Here is a 27,783-nt window from a genome sequence, read left to right on the forward strand (position 1 = left end):
AGGTGTTTCCTCCTGTGGATCATTGAGAATTAGATTACACTGTTTTAACATCAGGGGTCACCCTTTCAGGGCAACGCTGAGGAAAATCTCTTTCTCAGAGAATTGTGTGACTTTGGAACTTAGTGACTGAGAAGGCAATGGAGGTGAGTCATTAAATAAACCTAAGGTAGAGGGAGAGAGACTCTTGTTAGGTATGGAAAGTAAAGGCCATTGGGGGTAAATGGGAATGTGGAGCTTGAAACACAAACAGATCAGCCATCATAGTATTGAATGGCAGAGCAATGGTCTCTGTCTGCTCTGATTTTGTGTTTTCAGTCATATGTTTGTTGTTAAAAGGCATTATGCAGGTGAAGAAATTTAAATACAGTACATAATTTTTAATAAATGAAAAAAGGAATACTGTGATCTGCAATAAATATATAGAAATTAATTTTAAGTCTACATGTATACTAAAGCTTTCCCATTATGGGCACCTGGTGAATTGACATGGTAAGTATGGGGAAAGGATGATGTCAGGAGTTGGCATGAATTTGGAGTCGGGAATAGGTTGGCAGAGAGGAAATGAGGTGTTATGTGAATGGGTGGGGCCATGAGATGACATAGGTTGGAATGGTTAGGGCATTGGGAGTGCAGAGGTTTGCAGATGTGCAAGCAGAGAGGTCAGGAGGCTGGTTTATGGCTGTTTCTCTCTTTTGAAACCTTAGTGCACAGGGCTGGGCCTACTCCTTCTTACACACAGCATTACCTTCTTGTGTCCTACCCCCCCTCTCTGGACTCCCGGGCATCCCACCATTCCAGAATGAAAACGTGATGTCAGGTAGGCATTTTTAGAAATTGGGCTCAGAGAGCCAGGAATTCTGACTCTGATCATCTGGCACATGGATGGAAATCTAGGTCTAGGGTAAGGGGATTATGTCTTATTTGGGAATGACACAAATGTATAAAGGATCATGAGACCACTAGGGAATAGGAATAGGAGTAGGCCATTCGGCCCCTCGAACCTGCTCTACCATTCAATAGGACAATGACTGTTCTGCCATTCCTCGCGTCTACTTTCATATCCTTTCCCCCAAACTTTAATTCTCCTAATGTTTAAGAACTATCAATCTCAGCTTTAAATAAACACAAGGACTCTGCTCCCACGGCTTTCTGTGGCAAAGAGTTTGAAAGATTCACAAAGAGAAGGTGTCTGTGGGCTGAAGTTTGAAGTAAAGGAATCAGCAACAGCATTACCAGCCAAGTAGAGAAACAAGAGTGAGTGAAAAAGAGGTTGGAGACAAGAGGTAAAAGGGATATAGAAAATCAGGTGTTGATCCTTTCCAGTGTCTTCAGAGCTTAACACAGAAAAGGTCTTCAAGAATTAGGAAATGTATTCAAGTTCTGAAAACTCTTGGGCTTCATAGAGTTTAATAAAGGAGTAAGATGTGTCATAAACAGCAGGGCCTTATTTCAATTCCTTTTAGTTTATCCTGAAAGCAGATTCAAGCTAGATGCATCATAAAATAGATACTCTTTTTTTTCACGAGCTGGCCTGAGGTTTGAGGCTGAGCCAGTCTGACTAGAAAGTTTCCTTTTTGCTAGCTGAAAAGGCTCTATGTAAAGTGAGTTTAAAAAAGAGTCCAACCCAAATTCCTTGTGGACATAGGGTCACAACACCACACTGCTTTTAATTCGTCACTAATTGGCATAAAAATTGGCAGGTTCACCAGGAAAGGCCGCAAGGCACAAAATGTCATGTGGTTAGAGGTCCAGCCACATTGTTGGGCCAACGGGAGAAAAGATAGCTTTATTCAGAACCTGGCCCAGGCTGTCTGTACACTTGGAGTTCACAATGTTTACAATTCCCGGGCATTGGCATCTGTCACAGTGAGGAGCTGAAATTCTGTAAGCGAGGAGACGAGGAAACAAACAAAGTGGAGCAGCACCCGTCTGCCCTTCATGGATCTGCCTGAAGCAATTATCCATCTCAGTCAATGTTGTGAGTGTGATGTTGTGACCTAAAATTCCTTAATGTCCTTTACAACTGGAAATAGTTTTAAAACTGCTCTTGGATTTATACCACGCCTTTTGCAACATCTGAAATGCCTTACTGCCAATGAAATACTGTTGGAGCTTTTGAATCGTTTTTGCAATGCAGGAACTACAAACGGACAATATATGACCCTAGATGGATGTATCTGAATGTTCATCCTGACCAATACTATAGAAGCATTAGAGTCAGTGCTATTTCACTGCATTCATCTTACTATCATATATTGGTTTGAGAATGGCTGAAAATTCAAGCCATGTTCAAGCCATGTTGAGTTGATTTGGCAAAGTTTGGATTTTATACCCACTGTTTCCCTTTACTCCTTAATGTCTTTTCTGTCCTTTTCCTAAAATCAGCAAAAACGTGATATTCTGTTGTCAGTTGAAGCATTGGGTGAGGAAGAATTGAATAAGGTGGTGGTGGTGATCGATAATAAAATAAGTTACCCACGGTCACTGAAAGTTTTGCGCACACACACACACACAGACCTATTAGATATTGGAAGCTTCCTCGCACTTTCAGAACTGGGACATAACCAGAGGGAAAGAAAATCAGTAAGAGAAAGCAAGACTCTTTGGAAATGAAGGTACTGCAGGTCCCTCCATTGTGAAGGATACAGGGACTGGGAATACTCATGTTGTACAGTGGTAGTGTCTTCCTCTCTGAGGTTCAAATCCCATCTGCTCTAGAGATATACCATAACATTTCTGAACATGGTGGTTAGCACTGCTGCCTCACAGCGTGAGGGATCAAAGTTTTATTCCAGTCTTGGGTGATTGTCTGTGTAGGGTTTGTATGTTCTCCCTGTGTCTGCATGGGTTTCCTCCCACAGTCCAACGATGTGCAGATCAGGTGGACTAGCCATGCTAAATTGTCTATAGTGTCCAGGAATATGCAGGTTAGGTGGATTACCTGTGGGAAAGGTGGGGTTACGGGGATAGAGTGAGATGCTCTTCGAAGTGTTGGTGGGGACTCAATGGGTCGAATAGTCTTTATCTGCACTGTGGAAATTCTATGAATCTATTCTATGATTCTAAACAGATTGATTAAAAATATCTATGAGGCAAGTCATACAAGTATGTGACATTCACAATTTTTATTGTACTTTTCTTCCGGGTAGCGACTCATTGTGGACTCTACCACGTGAAAGAACAAAGAAATTAGGCAGACAAAATTCACTTCCAAGTCACAAACATTCTGATTTGGCAGTCCAATCCCATTCCTTCACTGTTACTAGATCAAAGTCTTGGAACCTCCTCACTAACAGTGCTCAGGGTATACCTGCCCCATGTGGATTATGGTGGTATAAGAAGGCAGCTCACCACATCTTCTGAGGGACAATTATCGCCTCACCAGCATCACCCACATCCCACGAATGTTTAAAACATAAACTTCAGGAGAGCAAAGGATAAAAAATAATTAATTTGCTCTAAATGGGTTTCTGCAATTAAGGAAGATTTGTTAGCATTGGCTTATCTGCTATCATTCACAGATATTTGATTAATTCTGAAGATTAATATTAACAGATGGAGATTCATTTAATAGCACTATCAGCACGATAAAGTGAAGATGTTTCCATGGTTGCACATGCCAGATAATCATTGCAGAGGGAAGACTACCATTAGAATTCATTTCAAAGATCAATTAAACAAGAACTTTAATTATTAGTTTTAATGTTCTTCCATAATTTGTACATAAGTTTATTGATGGTTTTATTTTAGTGAATACTGACAAAATAATTGTAGAGACTGACTGCATAGATTCCATAATCCAACAATGTGATGGAAAGGAGAGTGAGCTATTGTAGTACAGTGGCAGTGTCCCTACCTCCGAGCCACAAGACCCAGGTTGATTAGAAAACACTATATCAGATGGCACTGGAACTGAGTAAACTGGAACAGACCCAGTTTGAACATCAGGATTTCAATTAGGCAGCGTTCATAATTGCAACGCAGAACCCGCTAACACTAAAGAGCTTTACATCTTTGAAGAGCAGAAACCAAACAGCTCTGAATTTGATCAAACAAGTCATACACATATTTATTCCAGTTTCCTCTGCTGACTTTGTAATGCCAGAACAAGTGATGGATAGCTATGCGAATGAGATGCCAACCAACTGGATGTTCTTAAACCAAAATACAGCTTCAAACTCTAAAGACAAATAGAACAATGATTAGATCACGTCCTAATCAGATCAATAAAAGAAAGCACCTTTCAGAGTTTCAGGATGTAAGATGGTAGCATAGTGGTAATGTCACTGGGCTAGTAATGTAATAGATCCAAGCTGGTTCTCTGGGACATTGGGTTCAAATCTCTCCATGGTCAGTAGCAGGTGGTGGAATTTCAATTCAAATAATAAATCTGAATGTGAAAACTAGTCTCAGCAATGGTGACCATGAATTGTAAAAAGCTATCTGATTCTGTACTGAAGGAAACATGCCATCCTGTTCTAACCTACGTGAGGCTCTGGATCCACAGTAAAATGGCTGATTCTTAACTACTCACTGAAATGGTCCAGTGAGACGCACAGTTCAAGGTCCACTAAGGATGGACAAGAAATGTTAGCCTTGCCCATGATGCTCACCTCCCATAAAAGAACAAAGTCCCAAAGTGCTTTACAGAAAGTACCTCTGAAGTGTTGATATTACACTAGTATAGGATGTGATTTGGAGGTGCTGGTCTTCAGCCACATGATGAAGAGTGTTATAAAGATGTGGTTGTACCTTTAAGAGAGTGAAATGCAGCCGAATTACTGCACATAGCACCAAGTGTTCTCAATAAGGCAACTCAGTCAAAAAATTCCATTAGCTTGTTGCCTGGAGACAAAAGCAAATTCAAATTCGGTCTGTCAGTTTGTTATATCCTGAAAAATATCAAACTCCAATCCAGTTTGAACTGAGTGTATTGACAATCTTAAAAGCCAGTGACATAATGCAATGCTCTGTGGTATAAAACTGGGGTGGGGTAGGGAATTGAACAGTTGAGAGGAGAACTTCCAAGTCTTAGCATGTAACAGACAGCTTGGAAAAAAATCTCTCTTAGAAGTACATTTTTGATCAATAACCTGTAACACAGAAATTCCTATCAAGGAGAAAAGAAGACACAGGAGGATCCAAAGACAAGAACCTACAGCTGCCTGGTTTTGAGATAAGAAGTGTTGTTTTGTAAATTTTAATTGGGAGTTTTATCGGAGTAGTATTATAGAAGGGAAGGTAAAAGATCAATTGGAGAAAGAAATTGTAAGTAGCGGTTAGTTACGTATTCTTTGTTATACTTTAAGAAATAAAATTGTTAACTTTTACTTTAAATATTTCTTGGCCACTCAATTTTTACAGATTACTGCACAGGATAAATCTTTTCTGTGTTGCTGGTTTTAAATTAAGCAGGAGGATTTACCCCAGGTTGTCACAAAAGGCAGCGCCTTGAAAGCTAGTGCTTCCAAATAAACCTGTTGGACTATAACCTGGTGTTGTGTGATTTTTAACTAATATAGGAAACACAACAAACCTCCCAAAAATAGCAGTGTGATAGCAACCAGCAATTTTTAAAAAAAAATTCTGATGTTGATTCCTTCAGGCAGGAATGCTAATCTTCATAATAGCATCTCATGGTCTCTGGCATCCAACTGAAAAGGCAGACAGTGTCTCAGTTTAAGACCAAGTCATTGCAGCTGGGTGACTGGAGTCAAGAACAGGGATCATAGTCTGAAGTTGTGAAGCAAATAATTGTCTTCACTCAAACAGTGGTGAGCCCGTGGTCTTCTCTGCCACAGAAAGCAGTTGAGGACCAAACATTTAATGCTTTCAAAAAGGAGTTAGATATAGTTCTGTGGACTAAAGGGATCAAAGGGTGTGGGGAGAAAATGGGAACAGGGGACTGAGTTGGATGATCAGTCATGATTGTATTGAAGGCGGAGCAGGATTGAAGGGCCGAATGGCATACTCCTGCTCCTGTTTTCAATGTTTCTACATTCATTTGAAGAACAGCACATCTGATAGTGATTGATAACTGAAGTTGAGTGTAGATAGAAAAGTGGGAATAGGAGTAGGCTCTTCAGCCCTTTGAGCCTGCTGCTATTCATACTCAGGTTTCTGGAATGGCACTTGAATCCATAACCATTTGACACAGAGTGAGAGTGCAGGGCCTTAGCTCAGTGAAAACGTTTAGAGAAACAGGAAAGTAAGTGTCAGGATTCTAAGGACATGCTGATGATTACTGCCTGTAACATTTCCTCCAGTGACGTCAAACACACTGAGAAATCGAGTGCCTGAAAGTCCCAATTATGAGTGAGGTTTCCATGTCATGTATCCAATATGTGTCAAAAGTGATGGTAGGTCTGTCGCGCAAAGGGAAAATCGAACCATGTACGGTAGCAAAACAGAAGGAAACAAATAAAGGAACTTCAGGCCAAATTAAAAAGGATTTCCAATAAATCTTTTGGTCAGGACCCAAGATGGCTGGTCAGCACTAAAGAGGCCACAAAATAGGTCATCAGTTTCAAAGCAAGCACCTAAAAAAATCAATGCACCAGATCAATAGAAGTCAATTGGTGTTGACAACTTGATATGCAGATTCCAGTTCACTTATGAAGTAACTGGTGGAAGGTTACTGAAGATTAATGAAGATTATTTAATCAGGGATAAAGGAATATAATGTTTTTTATTGATGTATATTGATGATTAATTACTCTCAATGATAATGCCTTAAAGATGTATTATTTCATGTCCTGCAAATAATGTTGAAAAATTTAATGTATTTGCTAAAATTTGTTACTGGACTTCTCCAAAGTAATGGATTTCCTCTGATCTGTGAAAACGTACATTGTGATGATGGTCTACCTCAAAATTGCATTTACTAATCAATGATGCCAATGTGTCTTTAAAGGTTAATTGTAACAGATCTGACCCTTGACCTAGTGTTTCTTTCACCGTTTCCAGTGCCAACACTAAATCTGTGAAAATGACAGTTTCAAAATCAATCATGGCTCCCTGGGTGCCTAATGGGTGAACTTATAAGTTCATTGTGGTCTAGAGAAATAAAGGGAAGTTTACCCTTGGGTTAATTCCTTTCACCCATGCTGATCTGTGGTTAAAGATGCCATCAATGGTCACAACACCCCTGGAATGGAAGAATTTCCTGGTAGGGCTCTGACTGAAGGATATCATTGAAGCAGGCCTTCACTCAGCTTAAGATATCCAGTGTTGTAAGACAAAGAGAAGCATAGCAAAAAAACTGACAGAAAATAAATCATGACTTGTGCCTGGCATGTTCGATCCAAAAATGCATCCAATCTTATGCTCATTTTGTCAAGTTAAATTAAATATTTTTTCACTTGTTCATGGGATGTGCATGTCACTGGCTGGACCATCATTAAATGCCCTTCCCAGGTTGACCTTGAGAAGGTGGTAGTGTGCCATATTGTTGATCCACTACAGTCCACATGTTGTAGGTAGACCCAAAATATCGTTCGTGAGGGAGTCCCAGACATTTGATCCAATATGTCTGAAGGAACAGTGATATATTTCCAAATCAGGATGGTGAATGGCTTGGAGGAAACCTTCAAAACCATAGTTTTCGCGTGTATCTGCTGCCCTCGAAATTCTCAATGTAAATGTTTGTGAGTTTGAAAGGTGCTGTATCAGCTGTCTTGGTGCATTTGTGCTGTGCATTCTGTAGTTGGCACTCTCAATATTATTAGAATATGCTTGAATATGAAATGGAGATGAGTTGGCAGAAAATAAGTGAGGAGCAAGAAAACACTGAAATCCAGGAATGGAGATGCTCAGACACATGTTTGAGGCCAGTAAGAGTTGAAGCCAGGCATCCATTCCAGCATTGACAGTATTTTGCTTTTACTCTGGCCAAGAGGTAGGGAAGCTAACACTACAGTATATGAACTCTCACACAGTGATGTATATATTCTTAAAATCTTAACACATAGACTCTATGTCACTTCACCATCATTAATTCACATCAGGTGAGGCATATTTAAGAGCCTGCAATTAGGGAGGCTTCTTAATTTTTAATGCAGCCCATACTTAAGTCATAAAAATGCATTAAAATAAAAACGAAAAATGCAGAGCAGTCTCTGTGAGGATAAATATTTTAAAAACCCTTAATGAACAGTTGCAATTAAGAGGCAAGATAAAATTACTGTTTCCTGTTGGTTATAATGGTGCGAGACAATCTCACTCCCTGACAAGGAAGATATCCACGTTTGAGAATCAGGAGAGTGACCTGCTTTGTCAGTCAGGAATCGACTGAACGGACAGCTGATGAACTGAACCAAAAAGCTGAGGCAACTGGGAGCCCATTGGCATTGTACATATAACTGATGTAAGGCCAAGGTTTAGTAATTCTATTGAACAGGAAAGTTGGACAAATATATAGGGAGCTCCAGGTCTATCGGCACTGTTAACTTATTAATCACACCAGGTTACTGAGAAATGTTCTTTCGTTTCCCACTTCCTCCTTCAACCTTTTTCATGGCTTACTGAGAGGTGTGAGGAGAGAAGGAGTGGTGAAACGAGGGCTGCCGGGAAGGATGAGTTTTCCTGCATCCAAAGGGACTTACCTCGGGAATCGGGCCTCCATTTGCCGAGAGGTACGAGGGAGGAGTGAAGGACTTCTGGGAAGACATATATTTGTGTGGTTGCATTACCCGAAACACTACTCGGGGTAGTGTTTCCCACCCATCCTCCTCCTCCTCTTCTAACCAAAAAAAGGTTCTGTGCACCAGATTGGTAAGGTAACAAGTTTATTTTTTATTCCTTATTTTTCAACAGCCTCTTGGGGAATTTAGAATCGTGGAAATGGAGGTGAGGACAGTTGAATGTTCCTCCTGCAGAATGTGGGAGGTAAGGGTCACCACTAGTGTCCCTGCTGACTACATCTGCGGAAAGTGCACCCAACTCCAGTTCCTCGAAAACCACGTTAGGGAAGTGGAGCTAGAGCTAGATGAACTTCGGATCATTCGGGAGGCAGAGGGAGTTATTGAGAGGAGTTACAGGGAGGTAGTCACTCCTAAGGTACAAGAAAAAGGCAGATGGGTTACAGTCAGGGGACGGAAAGGGAACCAGCAGGCAGTGCAGGGATCCCCTGCGGCCATTCCCCTCAACAATAAGTATACCATTTTGGATACTATTGCTGGGGGGGGGGGGGGGGGGATCTTACCAGGGGAAAGCAGTGGGGCACTGGGCTCTGGCACAGAGTCTGTCCCTGCTGCTTAGAAGGGAAGGGGGAAGAGGAGCAGAGCAGTAGTCATCGGGGACTCCATAGTTAGGGGGACAGATAGGACGTTCTGCGGGGATGAGAGAGACTCACGGTTGGCATGTTGCTTCCCAGGTGCCAGGGTTCATGATGTCTCTGATCGTGTTTTTGGGATCCTTAAGGGGGAGGGGGAGCAGCCCCAAGTCGTGGTGCACATAGGCACCAACGACATAGGTAGGAAGACAGATGGGGATTTAAGGCAAAAGTTCAGGGAGCTAGGATGGAAGCTTAGAGCTAGGACGTACAGAGTTGTTGTCTCTGGTCTGCTGCCCGTGCCACGTGTTAGTGAGGTGAGGAATAGGGAGAGAGAGGAGTTGGACACGTGGCTACAGGGATGGTGCAGGAGGGAGGGTTTTGGATTCTTGGATAATTGGGGCTCTTTCTGGGGTAGGTGGGACCTCTACAAGCAAGATGGTCTTCATCTGAACCAGAGGGGTACCAATATCCTGGGTGGGAAATTCACTAAGCTATTGGGGTGGGTTTCAACCAATCCAGCAGAGGGATGGGAACCAAAATTGTAGAAAAGGTTGAGAGTAGGGAGGTCCAAAATCATGTTTCAGGGACGCAAGATGGCACCAGCAAGCAAGAAGTTGGTTTGAAGTGTGTCTACTTCAACGCCAGGAGCATCCGGAATAAGGTGGGTGAACTTGCAGCATGGGTTGGTACCTGGGATTTCGATGTTGTGGCCATTTCGGAGACATGGATGGAACAGGGACAGGAATGGTTGTTGCAGGTTCCAGGATTTAGATGTTTCGGTAAGAACAGAGAAGATGGTAAAAGAGGGGGAGGTGTGGCATTGTTGGTCAAGGACAGTATTCTAGTTGCAGAAAGGATGTTTGGAGACTCATCAACTGAGGTAGTATGGGCTGAGGTTAGAAACAGGAAAGGAGAGGTCACCCTGTTGGGAGTTGTCTGTAGGCCTCCAAATAGTTCCAGAGATGTAGAGGAAAGGATAGCAAAGATGATCTCGATAGGAGTGAGAGAGACAGGATAGTTGTCATGGGGGACTTCAACTTTCCAAATATTGACTGGGAACACTATAGTATGATGGGTCAGATAGGTCCAGTGTGTGCAGGAGGGCTTCCTGACACAGTATGTAGACAGGCCAACAAGGGGCAAAGCCACATTAGATTTGGTACTGGGTAATGAGCCTGGCCAGGTGTTAGACTTGGAGGTAGGGGAGCACTTTGGTGATAGCGATCACAATTCTGTTATGTTTACTTTAGTGATAGAAAGGGATAGGTGTATACCACTGGGCAAGAGTTACAGCTGGGGGAAAGGCAATTACAATGCGATTAGGCAAGATTTAGGAAGCATAGGATGGGGAAGGAAACTGCAGGGGATGGGCACATTAGAAATGTGGAGCTTATTCAAAGAAAAGCTCCTGAGTGTCCTAGATAAGTATGTACCTGTCAGGCAGGGAGGAAGCTGTAGAGCGTGGGAGCCATGGTTTACGAAGGAAGTGGAAGCTCTGGTCAAGAGGAAGAAGAAGGCTTATGTTAGGGTGAGAGTGAAGGCTCAGTTAGGGCACTTGAGGGTTACAAGGTCACCAGGAAAGACCTAAAGAGAGAGCTCAGAAGCGCCAGGAGGAGAATGAGAAGTTGTTGGTGGATAGGATCAGGGTAAACCCTAAGGCTTTCTATAGGTAATTAAGGAATAAAAGAATGACGAGAGTAAGATTAGGGCCAATCAAGGATAGTAGTGGGAAGTTGTGTGTGGAGTCAGAGGAGATAGGGGAAGCACTAAATGAATATTTTTCAACAGTATTCACTCTAGAAAATGACAATGTTTAAGAGGAGAGTACTGAGATACAGGCTCCTAGATTAGGTGGGATTGAGGTTCACAAGGAAGAGGTATTAGAAATCCTGCAGAGTGTGAAAATAGATAAGGCCCCTGGGCTGGATGGGATTTATCCTAGGATCCTCTGGGAAGCCAGGGAGGAGATTGCCGAGCCTTATTGATCTTTAAATCGTCATTGTCTACAGGAATAGTGCCAGAAGACTGGAGGATAGTAAACGTGGTTCCCCTGTTCAAGAAGGGGAGTAGAGACAATCCTGGTAATTATAGACCAGTGAGCCTTACTTCAGTTGTTGGTAAAGTGTTGGAAAAGGTTATAAGAGATAGGATTTATAATCATCTAGAAAAGAATAATTTGATTAGGGATAGTCAGCACGGTTTTGTGAAGGGTAGGTCGTGCCTCACAAACCTTATTGAGTTCTTTGAGAAGATGACCAAACAGGTAGATGAGAGTAAACCGGTTGATGTGGTGTATATGGATTTCAGCAAGGCGTTTGATAAGGTTCCCCACAGTCAGCTATTGTACAAAATGCGGAAGAATGGGATTGTGGGAGATATAGAAATTTGGATCAGTAATTGGCTTGCTGAAAGAAGACAGAGGGTGGTGGTTGATGGGAAATGTTCATCCTGGAGTCCAGTTACTAGTGGTGTACCGCAAGGGTCGGTGTTGGGTCCACAGCTGTTCGTCATTTTTATAAACGAGCTGAATGTGGGCGTAGAAGGGTGGGTTAGTAAATTTGCAGACGACACTAAGGTCAGTGAAATTGTGGATAGTGACGAAGGATGTTGTAGGTTACAGAGAGACATAGATAAACTGCAGAGCTGGGCTGAGAGGTGGCAAATGGAGTTTAATGCGGGCAAGTGTGAGGTGATTCACTTTGGTCGGAGTAACCGGAATGCAAAGTACTGGGCTAATGGTAAGATTCTTGGTAGTGTAGATAAGCAGAGAGATCTTGGTGTCCAGGTACACAGATCCCTGAAAGTTGCCACCCAGATTGACAGGGTTGTTAAGAAGGCATACAGTGTTTTAGCTTTTATTAATAGAGGGATCGAGTTCTGGAACCATGAGGTTATGCTACAGCTGTACAAAAGTCTGGTGCAGCCACACTTGGAGTATTGTGCACAGTTCTGGTCATCGTATTATAAGAAGGAAGTGGAAGCTTTGGAAAGGGTGCAGAGGAGATTTACTAGGATGTTGCCTGGTATGGAGGGAAGGTCTTATGAGGAATGGCTGAGGGACTTGAGGCTGTTTTCGTTGGAGAGAAGCAGGTTGAGAAATGACTTAATAGAGACATATAAAATAATCAGAGTGTTGGATAGGGTGGACAGGGAGAGCCTTTTTCCAAGTATGGTGATGGTGAGCATGAGGGGGCATGGCTTTAAATTGAGGGGTGATAGATATAGGACAGATGTCAGAAGTAGTTTCTTTACTCAGAGTGTAGTAAGGGTATGGAATGCTTTGCCTGCAACGGTAGTAGATTCACCAACTTTAAGTACATTTAAGTCGTCATTGGACAAGCATATGGATGTACATGGAATAGTGTAGGTGGGATGGGCTACAGATTGGTATGACAGGTTGGCGCAACATCGAGGGCCGAAGAGCCTGTACTGTGCTGTAATGTTCTATGTTCTATGTTCTATGACATGGAAATCTCAATTCTGTGATGTAAAACGGCCATTGCTGTGTACAATGGGATAAAAAGGAGAGTCAATGATAATCCTGAATCATTTTATGGTCCCTGGAGGAAACCAAAATCCCTAATCAATGGAATTAGAAGAAATTTGGAATCGAATCGGTGATCTTCCTGGTCCCCTTGGTGACATATATGTTGTGTTATATCTGCCAGTATTCTTTTATATAACTTCTTGTGATAACCTGTGGCATGGTGGCTCAGTGGTTAGCACTGTTGCCTCACAGTGTCATGGACCTGAGTTCACATCCAGCCTCGGGTGACTGTGTGGAGTTGGCACATTCTCCCTGTGGTCTGTGTGGGTTTCCTTCCACAACCCAAACCTGTGCAGGTTAGGTGAATTGGCCATGCTAAATTGCCTATAGTGTTCATTAGGTTCGGTACTTTAGTCAGGGGTAATGAGTCTGTGTGAGTTACTCTTCAGAGGATCAGTGAGGACTTCTTGGCCTGTTTCCAATCTGTAGGGATTCTATGAAGCTCTGTCACATTGAATTTAATGTTTGTGTTTAATAGTTTCTTGTCATGAACATCTGTTGGATTCTTCAATAGCACTTTAGAAAACCCCCATTTTATTATTTTATGGAAGATAACATAAGCATTACCACATCAGATGAAATAGCTTGTTGGATGCAAACTTTCATTAAGGTAGCAGCAGTGGCCATCTACAAAAATCTACATTTTGGTAGTAGATATTGGGACAACTAATTAAGACCAAATGGACAACAGCTTTGGCCAACTTTTAGAAAATTCAGACTCAGGGAGAGTTCCTGTGTTGTATTTCAACATCTAGAAGGGGTTTGAAAGGTACTTCATAAAAGATTAAGTCATAAGAAAAGAACTCAGGGTGTTGGAGGCAGTATATCGCGTGGATAGCAAATTGTCTCATAGGAAGGAAACAGCAAATGGGAATAAGGGGTTCCATAGATATCAGTGCTGGGATCTCAATGACTGGGAGGAAGGAAGCAAATGTATCAAAGCCAAATTTGTAGATCATATGAAAATAGATGGAACAGTGGTTTGCAAGAGGGATATAAACAGTTTACTGAGAGATATTGATAGGTTAAATAAAGTTGGCAAGTGGAGTCTAATGTAGGAAAATATGAAGCTGTTCATTTTGGAAGGGAGAACAGAAGGACAAAGTACTATTTGAATGGAGAATAACAGCAGAATGCTGCAACACTAAAGGACTTGGGGGTTCTTGTACACAAACACAGAAAGCTAGCACACAGGTGCAGCAAGTAATCAGGAAGGCTAATGGAATGTTGGCCCTTATTACAAAGGGGTTGGAGACTAAGTGTCAGAAAGTCTTATTGTAACTGTAGAAGGTGCTGGTGAGAACACATGCAGTCATAAAGTCATACAACATGGAAACAGACCATTTCATCCAATTCATCCATGATGACCCAGTTTCCCAAACTAAATTAGTCCCATTTGCCTGTGTTCAGCCCATTTCCCTTTAAACCTTTTCTGCCTATGTATCTTTCCAAATGTCTTTAAATGTTGTAACTGTACCTGCATCTATCACCTCCTCTAGCAGTTCATTCCATATATACACCACAACAGTATGGAAAAGTTGCTCATTAGGTCCCTTCTAAATGCTTCTCCTCTCATCTTAAACCTATACTCTCTCATTTTGAACTCTCCTACTTTAGGGAAAAGATCTTTTCAACTTATCCATGCCCCACATGATTTTATAAACCACTATAAGGTCACCCCTCAGTTTCCTATGCTCCAGGGAAAAAAAGTTGCAGCCTATCCAGCCTCTCCTTATAACTCAAAATCTTCAGTCCTGGCAACTTCCTTGTAAATCTTTTCTGCACCCTTTCCAATTTAATAACATCCTCCCTATAGCAGGTTGACCAGAATTGGACACAGTACTCCAAAAGTGGCCTCATCAATGTCTTGTACAACCTCAACATGATGTCCCAACTCCCATCCTAATGCTCTGACCAATGTAGGTAAGCATACCAAATGCTTTCTTCACCACCCTGTCTACCTGTGATGCTATTTTCAACTAACTATTCACCTGAACCCTTAGGTGTCTCTGTTCAACAATACTCCCCAAGACAAAGCATTAACTGTGCAAATCCTGCCCTGGTTTGCCTTACCAAAATGTAACACCTAGCATTTATCTAAATTGAACTCCATCTGCCACTCCTTGACCAATTGGCCCAGCTGACCAAGATCCGTTATACTCTTAGATAACGTTCTTCACTGTCCATGATATTGAAAATTTTGGTGTCACCTGCAAATGTACGAACCATGCTTCCTATATTCTCATCCAAATCATGTATATAAATGACAAGCAACAATGCACCTAGCACTGATCCTTGCTGGTCAAAGGTCTCCAGTCCAAAAAGAAATCCTCTGCTACCATCCTCTGTCTCCTATCATCAGGCCAATCTTGTATCCTATTGGCTAGTTCTCCCTGGATCCTATGTGATCTAACTTTATCAACCAGTCTACTAGGTAGAATCCTGTTGAAAATCTTGCTAAAGTCCGTGTAGACAATGTTGACTGCTCTGCCCTCATCTATTCTCTTGGTCATCTGTGACACGATTTCCCATGCATAAAGCCATGCTGTGCAGTACTCTGAGTAGTTCTGGTCCCATTATTTAAGAAAAGATATTATTACATTGGAAGCTGTTCAGAGGAGGTTCACTAGGATAATCCCCAGTCTGAAGGGATTGCCTTCTCAGGGAAAAGATTAAGCAGGTTTGGACTCTATACAGTGAAGCTTAAAAGAATGAGATGTGATCTCATTGAAACGTATATGATTTTTACGGGGCTTGTTAGGACAAATGCTGAGAGGATGTTTCCCCTCATGGAAGAATATAGTGTCAGACAGCACAGACCTAAGACTGGGATGAGGAGGAATTTCTTTTCTCAGAGGGTCATGAGTCTTTGGAACTCCTTGCCACAGACAGCTATGGGGACAGAATCCTTGTGTTTATTTAAGGTTGAGACGATAAGTTCTTCATCATTAGGGGAATCCAGGGTTATGGGGAAAGGGCAGGAAACTAGCTGTGGGGAATGTTAGATCAGCCCTGATTTTATGGAATGGCAAAGTTAATTCAAAGGACCAAGTGGCCCCAACTTGTTCCTATTTCTTAAAACAGTTGAAAATGAAAGAGATATGCAATAACCATTCAGACAGAGAATTAGCAAACCTGCACTAAGCGGAGAGGGCAAGTTTGAATATATAAAGGCAAATACTTGAAAAGCAGCAAAGGTTTATAGAATATGGACCCAGCCCAAGTCATTACTGGGGAAGTGGTCTGCTGGCATTATTACAAGACAATAATCCAGATCAACAATGATCTGGGGAGCTCGGTTTGAATCCTGCCATGGCAGATGGTGGAATTTGGACTCCATTAAAAATCTGGAACTAAGAGTCTAATGATGACCATGACTCCATTGTCGATTGTTGGAAGAACCCATCTGGGTCATGAATATCCTTTAGGGAAGGAAGCTGTTATTCTTACCTGATCTGGCCTATATGTGACAGCAGTGTGATTGACTCTTAACCGCTCTCTGGTCAAAAAGGGATGGACAACAAATGAAAGCCTGACCAGCGATACCAATATCACGTGAATGAATGAAAAGAAATCATGGTGGTACATTGCGAAGGAACAGAAATCAGTTCAGAACACATCAATCACTCACCAAGAGAACCAAGATGAATAATCTGGCAATGATGATTGGTGAAGTTGAGTGACAGCAAGCAGCAGCAAGACAACTAAATTGTCAAGCAAATGCAACTAAGGAAAATGTGTACCTTTCCAGATGGGTATACAATCAGCAGATCAAGAAAACTTGTCAGGCTTCTAAAGGATTGCACTGAAGTTTGAAGTGTTAGTCTTGTCAACTCCTTTTAAACTATTTTGATAATATTTCCATGCCTCACTAGGGCAGCATGCTGAAAATCCAGGCTCAATATCCCTGGCATCATCAAAAAAGTTTAAGATTTTTAAAAGTACTCAGAATGCCCTAATTTCCCTTTCTTTTGGAACCAGGTTTTTTTTTAGATTACTTTACAGTGTGGAAACAGGCCCAACAAGTCCACACCGACCCACCGAAGCGCAAACCACCCATACTCCTACATTTACCCCTTACCTAACACTACGGACAATTTAGCATGGCCAATTCACCTGACCTGCACATCTTTGGACTGTGGGAGTAAACCCACGCAGACACGGGGAGAATGTGCAAACTCCACACAGTCAGTCGCCTGAGGCGGGAATTGAACCCGGGTCTCTGGCGCTGAGAGGCAGCAGTGCTAACCACTGTGCCACTGTGCGGCCCACAGGTTCTTAGAAAGCAGGGACCAGATTCCTGTACTGAACAATAATTACTAATTATCACAAGTGAATAGATTTTAACTACAGGTAAACAATTGTGAATCATCGCTACTACTTAAAACTCCAACCTGTTATGCATCTCCCCTCTAAACACACATGAAGACTGACACAGTAAAGAAAATGGGTGTTATGGATGGAGGAAAAGACTGGGAAAGCAGTTCAGTGGTCCCTGGTCACAGGGCTTACTGAAACAATTCTTGTGCTGCTCAGAATGCTCCTTCTCAATCTTCCTTCTCCAAATACTTTCGCCCGTTTACTGGAAGAACAAGGTGACTGGTTCCACTTATAAAGATCCTGACTTATCAATTACTGGTCACAGCCAACAGCAACTGGAAAGGGGAAATAAAATGGCCAATTTCAGGTCTGAGATGCTCCTTACTGCAGAGTAAAATCAGCTCCTTCTCCTCTAGAAGTCTAATAGTTACAGCCAAAACATTCACACCCCAGGCTGTTCAGCTATCTGGGAGTCAATCACAGTGTTGTTAATCGGCAGAAGGCTTTTGTCATTGACAACTGGCCACCTATTCACAGGCTAACCAGCTAACAGTTACTGGTCAAACTTCTATTCACGCATAACTCTTGGCTCTAGTTCATCTGCAAATCAAGCTTCAACTAATGACCATCACAAACTTCTAGCCACCTGACATGTGCAGGAAGAACACCTCATCTTTCACCTTGGGATCCCTCCAACCCCACAGGATCAACGTCGATTTCACAGGATTCCTGAACTCCCCTCCCCACACCTTATCCCAGATCCAACCCCCCAATGCAGCACCGCCCTCTTGAACTGTCCTACTTGCGCATCTTCCTTCCCACGTATCCACTCCACCCTCCATTCTGACTTATCACCATCACCTCTCACCTTCACCACCCTATCGCATTCCCAGCTACCTTTCCCCCAGCCCCAACCATCCCTCCCGTTTATCTCTCATCCCCATAGGGCACCCCCCCGTTCCACACCACTCCCAACCCCCATACCACGCCCCCCCAATCCCCCCATACCACGCCCCCCCAAACCCCCATACCACGCCCCCAACCCCCCGTACCACGCTCCCCCAACCCCCCTGTACCAAATCCCCCAACCCCTCCATACCACGTCCCCCCAACCCCTCCATACCACGCCCCCCCCACAACATTCCTAGTGAAGGGTTTATGCCCGAAACGTCGACTCTCCTGTTCCTCGGTTGTTGCTGTGCTTTTCCAGCACCACACTTTTTGACTCTGATCTCCAGCAGCTGCAGGCCTCACTTTCTCCTAGGCTTCGACTTATGCTTGAGCAAGCAATTATGTAAAATGTATTTAGTGAGTGTCAGGTCACTATCTTTTAAAAATACAGCAATCCTTCATTTTTAAAACAATTCTTTTCTCCTTTCAGTCCACAATTAAAGTTAAAAAAAATCATCTTTACCTTATTGAATTGATAACCGGTGTCTATGTATAACAATGTTGATCTGTTTGATGCGCTTTTAGTCTTTTGATAAATGGGGATATTATGTCTCATGGCCAGTATGTTAATGTATCTTGAAGAGACGTGGTCATCATAGCATTACTGTACCCTAACATGTGGCTTGAGGGTGTAAAGTTCTTACTTCATCTTACTTCGGATCACTTGTAGCATGCCACTCTACCAGAAGCATGCTACTTTGTTGTAATCTCATATGCCCGCTTACAGATTATGATACAAGAGATAACATAATCATTGCCACATTACGTAAATCATTCTGCTGGAGGCAAACACATATTAACTATTTTAACAGAGCAAAAAATAATTAATCAATGAATATATAAAAGCTCAGATTCTCAATTATATCCTGGGGCCATTTGGCAAGAGTGCATTAGAATAATGAAGTCAGCATCTAAATTTCCCATTGATCCTAATTTAAATAGTGCAGTCAGGCACTGAGTATTGAGGAGCCCTTGTGAGAGGTAATACCTTAATGGGCAGAAGCTCAGCTGAAGGGGACTCTAAAGCCTTCTGTGATGTTTCAGGTAATAGTCAAACTGAAGCTCCAAGCAGGGCTCAGAACTATTTCAAATTATTCTAAACTCTGGAATCCTGTGCAGGTAATGATTCTGAAATATTTATTGGAAAGGTTGCCAGTTGGCAGTAGATTTCTCTCAGTTACTATTAGTTGTTTTTATGAGGAAAAAAGCAGTGGGCAACTGCTCAGATGCTAAACTCTTCTGTATTTTGTAATTCAGTGGCATTTCTGCACCAAAGTAATGAAAGCTTGTACAATGCAACTCTGGAGGTAGGAGCACCAGGTTTATCTGAAAATATTCTGTGCTTGATCTGTACCCGGCGCCATTACAGGACATTTAGGTGAAAACTTTGACGTGAATTAAATGTTGCTCAACTTCCTGGGAATCACCAGGAAAGTCAAAAAGGATATTTGGGCACTATATTATTCAGGCAACAAACAGGAGCAAGTAATCAATGTTGAATGTTTCTCTATATTGTACTGACTTTGCAGATTAAATTGCCTTGATCCCATGGGAGTAGACTTGAAGGTTGGACCAGGTGGAACTTTGTAGAAGTTGGTGTCATGTCAGTGGGTCATGTGTTTCCAGGGTTTGAAAGGGTGGATACTGGGAAAATGTTTGCCCCTGGTTAGAATGTGTGGAAATCAAAGTCTAAGTCCCAGTGACAGAAAGCAGGCATTGGCTATTTCAAACTTAGATGAACAAAAATCTCTTCATTCAGAGACTTACCAAATCTTTGGAATTGTGTATATTCTGTCATTGGGCATATTCAAGACATGGACTGACAGAAAAGTTGACACATGTTAAGGGCACAGCGACCAGGAGAAAGTGAGGACAGCAGATGCTGGAGATCAGAGTCGAAAAGTGTGGTGCTGGAAAAGCACAGCAGGTCAGGCAGCATCCAAGGAGCAAGAGAGTCGATGTTTCGGGCATAAGCCCTTCATCAGGAATGGATGCTGCCTGACCTGCTGTGCTTTTCCAGTGCCACACTTTCTGACATATGTTAAGGGCAGCGATAGATAGTGGAGGATAAGGTAAAAATTACACAGCACTAGGTTATAGTCCAACAGGTTTATTTAGAAGCACTAGCTTTCAGAGTATTGCTCCTTCTTCAGGTGATTGTGGAGGTTAACCTGATGAAGAAATGGTGCTCCAAAAGCCAGCACTTCTTATTAAACCTGTTGGACTATAACCTAGTGTTGTGTGATTTTTAACATTGTCAGCCCCAGTCCAATGCTGGCATCTCCAAATCATAGTGAAGGATGGTATGATTGAACCATGATCTTCTATGGCACTGCAGGCACTAGAGGCAGAACGGCCTTTTTTAAGAATGCAGCCCATCATGGGAAGTGAGCAGCAGACCAGCTGTGTTACTCATCCCTAACTGCACTTGAACACTTGGTTCACTTGATCAGCGGGGAAATTAACAGCCAACCACAAAGGCTGTGTTTTGGAGTTACATGTAAATGCGAATTGAAGACTTCCTCCCCTAAAACATATTATCAAGCCAGATTAGTTTTAATTACAACTGATAAATTCATAATCATTGTCACTGAGACTGGCTTTTGAGATCAGATTTATTTCACCAACTCCCATGATGAGATTTGAACCCTTGCCCCAGGGCATTCACTTATGTCTCAGGATTACTAAACCAGCAACATTACCACTCCAGCACTATCAACAGTGATTATGCTCCTTCCTTCCAATTGAAGCTAACGTGTATAAAATGGTTTTGTCGTCCTTTCCTTTGTGTTTGTTCTTCTTTGTAGGTTTGCAATTCGATTCAATCTCTTGGCATTTCATAGACTACATGCCAGCCGCTAATATGGTTTGGCTTTGTGTCCAAAGTCTGCCTCGGCAGGGAACACAAATTAATACAATTTTGATGAACAGGTTTAAGTTAAATTTGATGTTTTATATTAATGATCACTATATTTGACTCTCTCTCCTTCAGGTAAGACAATTTACCAACTGGAAACCAATCATAAACACATTCTATTGTGACATGCTGCAACAGACCAGACCTTATGAGACAGGTTTATTTAAATTGAATTTTGATTTTTGGTAGGAAACCTATTAAAATATTGACATCAGAGTAAAATATTAAAAATACCAGACATTTTTTGAGCATTTTGGAAATAATTCCATCAAGATTCTTACAATTTTAAACAAGCCTTGTTGAACAATCAACATTTATTAAGGGGCCACAGTGAGGTTAGATGTTAAATTAATACTGAGCAACTTTGATATTTGGGTGTGTTTAAAGAATTGTGATTTCAGACTCTAGAATTGCAAAGAATGCCCTAAGGATTGACGTTGGATTCAGGATAATTCAGCTCTCATTCTTCGCCAGTTGAAAATGTACAAAACAATCTGATCTGCTTTGTCTTTGTATAAACTCCATCAGTAAATGGGACAATGAGTGACCTGAGGTCTGGCAGCCATCAGTGTAAGTATCAGAAAACGCCAATCATTCAACTGACAGAACATCAGAGCATGAGTATGTGTGTGTGTCAAACAATTGCAGATCAGGAGCTCACAGTTTCCTTTTCTGTCTTTAAGAACTATCTATTTTATTCTGCAAAATAGAGATGACAGGAAAATTTTTAAAAATGCAGATTATTATAAAACATTCCATTGGAATGGGCAGTAGGTAGACTGTGTGAATATCTAAATTAAATTAATTACATAGAGTAAATTATCTAAAGAACTTAGATTCATAGATGTCCTCTCCAGCAGGAAGGCAAGCTTGGCAAAGCACCAACACCTCGAATTAACAAGCCTGGTGGGAAGGACATCCTTCAGAAGAGAATCAATGCCAAAAAAGCTCAAGACACTCTTTTTAAATTACAGTTGAATTTTTGAAGTCAATTGTTTTTCCGATTGAAGTTATGAAATCACAAAACCCAAAGACTGAAACAAAATGTATCTTTCTAGTTCCCTGGCCAATTATCTGAGAGCGTTAATTTGTTAATAAGGACGCAGGCATTTATCACTGCCCTGTCAAGATCTACAACTGAAGCTTCATTAACCAGGTTGCAGTCAGGCAGTTCAATAAGTGTATTTACATTGTTGTTTCATGGTTAGCAAACAGGCCACTCTGGAATCAGTCTCATTCTAGAATTCAGATACTGCAGGCCTTCTTTAGTTCCTGGCTTTGTGAGGGCCATGTATAAATGAAATATTGAAACATCAGAACAGAAGGAGATAATTAATTTTCCTCTAAGCTGATCCACTATTCATTGAGATCTTGGCTGCACTGCAACCTAACTCCATATTCCTATTGGGTAAAAACAATGACTGCAGATGCTGGAAACCAGATTCTGGATCAGTGGTGCTGGAAGCGCACAGCAATTCAGGCAGCATCCGAGGACAGGCAAAAATTGACGTTTCGGGCAAAAGCCCTTCATCAGGAATAAAGGCAGAGAGTCTGAAGCGTGGAGAGATAAGCTAGAGGAGGGTGGGGGGGTGGGGGATAGAGTAGCATAGAGTACAATAGGTGAGTGGGGAGGAGATGAAGGTGATAGGTCAGGGAGGAGAGGGTGGAGTGGATAGGTGGAAAAGGAGCTGGGCAGGTCGGACAAATCCGGACAAGTCAAGGGGACAGTGTTGAACTGGAGGTTAGAAACTAGGATGAGGTGGGGGAAGGGGAAATGAGGAAGCTGTTGAAGTCCACATTGATGCCCTGGGGTTGAAGTGTTTCGAGGCGGAAGATGAGGCGTTCTTCTTCCATGCGTCTGGTGGTGAGGGAGCGGCGGTGGAGGAGGCCCAGGACCTCCATGTCCTCAGCAGAGTGGGAGGGGGAGTTGAAATGTTGGGCCACGGGGCGGTTTGGTTGATTGGTGCGGGTGTCTTGGAGATGTTCCCTAAAGCGCTCTGCTAGGAGGCGCCCAGTCTCCCCAATGAAGAGGAGACCGCATCGGGAGCAACGGATACAATAAATGATGTTAGTGGATTTGCAGGTAAAACTTTGATGGATGTGGAAGGCTCCTTTAGGGCCTTGGATAGAGGTGAGGGAGGAGGTGTGGGCACAGGTTTTACAGTTCCTGCGGTGGCAGGGGAAAGTGCCAGGATGGGAGGGTGGGTCGTAGGGGGGCGTGGACCTGACCAGGTAGTCACGGAGGGAACGGTCTTTGCGGAAGGCGGAGAGGGGTGGGGAGGGAAATATATCCCTGGTGGTGGGGTCTGTTTGGAGGTGGCGGAAATGTCAGCGGATGATTTGGTTTATGCGAAGGTTGGTAGGGTGGAAGGTGAGCACCAGGGGCGTTCTGTCCTTGTTGCGGTTGGAGGGGTTGGGTCTGAGGGCAGAGGTGCGGGATGTGGACGAGATGCGTTGGAGGGCATCTTTAACCACGTGGGAAGGGAAATTGCGGTCTCTAAAGAAGGAGGCCATCTGGTGTGTTCTATGGTGGAACTGCTCCTCCTGGGAGCAGATACGGCGGAGGCGGAGGAATTGGAAATACGGGATGGCATGTTTGCAAGAGATAGGGTGGGAAGAGGTGCAATCCAGGTAGCTGTGGGAGTCGGTGGGTTTGTAAAAAATGTCAGTGTCAAGTCGGTCGTCACTGATGGAGATGGAGAGGTCCAGGAAGGGGAGGGAGGTGTCAGAGATGGTCCAGGTAAATTTAAGGTCAGGGTGGAATGTGTTGGTGAAGTTGATGAATTGCTCAACCTCCTCACGGCAGCACGAGGTGGCGCCAATGCAGTCATCAAAGTAGCGGAGGAAGAGGTGGGGAGTGGTGCCGGTGTAATTACGGAAGATCAACTGCTCTACGTAGCCAACAAAGAGACAGGCATAGCTGGGGCCCATATGTGTGCCCATGGCTACCCCTTTGGTCTGGAGGAAGTGGGAGGATTCAAAGGAGAAATTGTTAAGGGTGAGGACCAGTTCGGCCAAACGAATGAGAGTGTCGGTGGAAGGGTACTGTTGGGGACGTCTGGAGAGGAAAAAACGGAGGGCTTGGAGGCCCTGGTCATGGCGGATGGAGGTGTCGAGGGATTGGATATCCATGGTGAAGATGAGGCGTTGGGGGCCGGGGAAACGGAAGTCTTGGAGGAGGTGGAGGGCGTGGGTGGTGTCTTGAACGTATGTGGGGAGTTCCTGGACTAGGGGGGGAATAGGACAGTGTCGAGGTAGGTGGAGATGAGTTCAATGGGGCAGGAGCATGCTGAGACAATGGGTCGGTCAGGGTGGTCAGGCTTGTGGATCTTGGGAAGGAGGTAGAACCGGGCAGTGCGGGGTTCCCGGACTATGAGGTTGGAAGCTGTGGGTGGGAGATCTCCTGAGGTGATGAGGTTCTGTATGGTCTGGGAGATGATGGTTTGGTGATGGGGGGTGGGGTCATGGTTTAGGGGGCTGTAGGAAGAGGTGTCCTCGAGTTGGCGTTTGGCTTCAGCGGTGTAGAGGTCAGTGCGCCACTACCACTGCGCCCCCTTTATCCGCTGGCTTGATGGTGAAGTTGGGATTGGAGCAGAGGGATTGGAGGGCTGCGCGTTGTGAGGGTGAGAGGTTGGAGTGGGGGAGGGGGGTCGACAGGTTAAGGCGGTTAATGTCCCGGCGGCAGTTGGAAATGAAGAGGTCGAGGGCAGGTATTAGGCCAGCGCGGGGTGTCCAGGTGGATGCAGTGTGTTGGAGGTGGGCGAAGGGGTCCTCGGAAGGTGGGCGGGAGTCCTGATTGTGAAAGTAAGCTCGGAGGCGGAGGCGACGGAAGAATTGTTCAATGTCACGGCGTGTATTAAATTCATTGATGCGTGGACGGAGGGGGATGAAGGTGAGGGGGAGGTCTGGAGGGATGGTGAAAACTCGGCAGGGCTGGGAGCTGGGAGCTGGTGTGGGTGTAGAGCTGGGAGTGGGGTCGGAGCCAGTACCTGGAGTGGGTGTGATGGTGGGGGAATGGGGGTAGAGTCATGAGCAGGGGTAGTGTTCCCCTCGAGATTCTGGGGGATGGGGATAGTGACAGTGGGGTCTGTGGGGGGTGTGTCAGCGGAATGCAGGTGAGTGGCGCTGGTGGGGGAGGAAGTGGTGACAGACACTGCAGTAGAGGTGGTGGAAGTCACTGAGCGTGTGGCATCGGCGATGATGTGAGGGGCGGAAGTGGCTGTGGGAGTGGCCATGATGGGGGCAGAAGTGACATCATCAATCAGCGTGGGGATGGTAGCTGCATCAGCCGCATCAGCCCCTTTCCCGATGAGAAGTGCCCAGACAGCGAGGGTGAGGAGATGCTGAGTAGTAGGAGCAGCAGCAACAGCGCTAGGCATTGCAAACGCCATGTTGAACATACACCTGCTTGTGTGTAGAGCCGAGCCGAGCGGATTGGAGGCCAGGGGAATCTTCTGGAATGTTTGAGGAGTGCTGGTTATGGAGGTGGGTAGATAAAAGTTTGTTGTACTTACAGTTTTTGATGTTTGAGATGGAATTGAAATACTGTTTGTTGAGAGTATGGATTCTCCTGAGGATGTAGTCCATATTCCTATTGCCTTTTGAAATAATTACACAGAGGCTGGGTCCCATCACCAGGTCACCTTTTATTTATATGTGCACAGTACACTGGCTGTGGCCAGCCAGCTTGGAGTCAATTCTCAACTGAAGTGATTCTAATCTCCTGGTTATTTTTTAATATATTTTATCAAACGGTACAAAGTACAAACAGTTAACAATGAACAATAAGCAGCAGTTTACAAGAAACAGCAATTTACAGGAGAAAGGTGCGGCAAGGCCAAACCCCAAACCCCACCGTACAACCAGTTCACAGGGAAATGAGGATGAATCTCAAATCCCACCTTACCTTATCAAAAAGGAAGCAGTAACACAAACTCATACAAGACAGTCCATTCAAGCAAACTATAAACCAGTGCATGGGACAGAGACACCCCGGGCAACACAGCAACCCACCTGCCCTTCCCACCTTCGGGACGAGGCAGCCCGCCCTCACGCCCCTGTCGCCTGGTTATAACGGTCAACCAAGCTTTCTGATTGGCCCAGGTTAACAAACCCAATCAACAACCTCGTCAACCTGATCCCAATCGCTACAACTTTCTTGAAAGAATTGGCTAAAAACAGAATCAACCAATATCAATTTGAGTTACCATCTAGCCTGTTTGCAGTAGAGAATTCCAAATACCTGCAAATATTTGTAATTCTTGAAAGGCCAGGCTCAATTTTTTGACTATGCCCATAGTCTTAGAATCTCTAACCAGTGGAAAGAGCCCTTCTCTTCCATAGCTGTTCACCTTAATATCTCAAATACCACAACTAATTTACACTTCCACCATTTAAATTACAGGAAGCACAATGCTAGATTACTTAATCTTTTCTGTAGGTCAACTCTAAGAAGCCAGAGATTATTTTGCTAGATCTACTCTGCGGTCCAGTTAAAGCTAATATAACCTTCACAAACTGTGGCACCTAGAAATGTCAGAGAATACAGGAGGATATAGATAGACTAGAGTTGGGCAGAAAAGTGGCAGATGGCTTTCAATCTAGACAAATGTGAGGTGATACATTTAGGCAAGTCTAATTCTAGAGCAAATTATACAATGAATGGAAGAGTCTTGGGAAAAGTTTATGGGCAGAGAGATCTGGGAGTGCAGATCTATTGTACCCTGAAGGTTGCTGCACAGGTGGATAGAGTGGTCAAGAAGGCATATAGTATGCTTGGACGGGGTACTAAGTATAAGAGCTGGCAAGTCATGTTAAAATTGTACAAGACATTGGTTCGGCCGTATTTAGACTACTGTGTACAGTTCTGGACGCCACATTACCAAAAGGACGTGGACGCTTTGGAGAGGGTGCAGAGAAGGTTTACGAGGATGTTGCCTGGTATGGAAGGTGCTAGCTATGAAGAGAGGTTGAGTAGGTTAGGTTTATTTTCACTAGAAAAAAGGAGATTGAGGGGGGACCTGATTGAGGTTTGCAAAATCATGAAGGGTAGAGACAGGGTGGATAGAGACAAGCTTTTTCCCAGGGTGAAGGATTCAATAATGAGAGGTCATGCTTTCAAGGTGAGAGGTGGAAAGTTTAAGGGGGATGCACGCAGCAAGTACTTACTTCACACAGAGGGTGGTGGTGGGCGTTTGGAATGTGTTGCCAGCAGATTCATTTAAGATGCGTCTGGACAGATGCATGAGTAGGTAGGGAGCAGAGGATACAAATGCTTCGGCATGGAGCTACAGGTTTAGACAGTACATTTGGATTGGCTCAGGCTTGGAGGGCCAAAGGGCCTGTTCCTGGGCTGTAAAGTTTCTTTGCTCTTTGTTCTTTACTCACAGTACTGCAGGTGTGGTCGATCAGGACTTTGTATCAGTGAGGCATGGCTGCTCCACCCTTCCGTGCTAATCCTCTGGAAACAAGGCCAATGTTCCATTAGCCTTTTGGTTGCTTTCTGTGGTTGTTCATGACATGTTAATGATTAGTGTATCTGCTTTTAATGGCAGATTGGTTACTGCATTGAGGTTTTATATTGTGGGTCACACTGCTGCAGATGTTGAGGATACATCTATTTTGCTTGGACTAAATTCCTGAGGCAGCTTTAAAATACACTTTAGGTTTTTAGATGCTACTAGAGTAAAGAATCACTACACACTACTCCACACTGCTACCATAGCAACCTCACAAAAGAAGAGCAGTCATCCAATATTCTTTTGTTCCAAACTA

General features: G+C 43.6%; 1 long non-coding RNA gene across 1 annotated transcript; it reads right to left on the reverse strand.

Moving 5' to 3' along the window:
* Positions 1 to 3,231: 3,231 nt before the first annotated feature.
* LOC148142130 (uncharacterized) lies at positions 3,232 to 27,271 on the reverse strand. Its single transcript, XR_015752199.1, has 3 exons — positions 27,178 to 27,271; positions 4,753 to 4,845; positions 3,232 to 4,180 (listed from the first exon to the last, which is right to left on the reverse strand). It is a non-coding gene; the product is annotated as an uncharacterized LOC148142130 (long non-coding RNA).
* Between the last annotated feature and the right edge of the window lie 512 nt (positions 27,272 to 27,783).

The sequence above is a fragment of the Chiloscyllium plagiosum genome, unplaced genomic scaffold, assembly GCF_037043375.1.
Source record: "Chiloscyllium plagiosum isolate Xiang-an unplaced genomic scaffold, Cpla_swu_hap1 HiC_scaffold_30, whole genome shotgun sequence".
Classification (NCBI taxonomy): Eukaryota; Metazoa; Chordata; class Chondrichthyes; order Orectolobiformes; family Hemiscylliidae; genus Chiloscyllium; species Chiloscyllium plagiosum.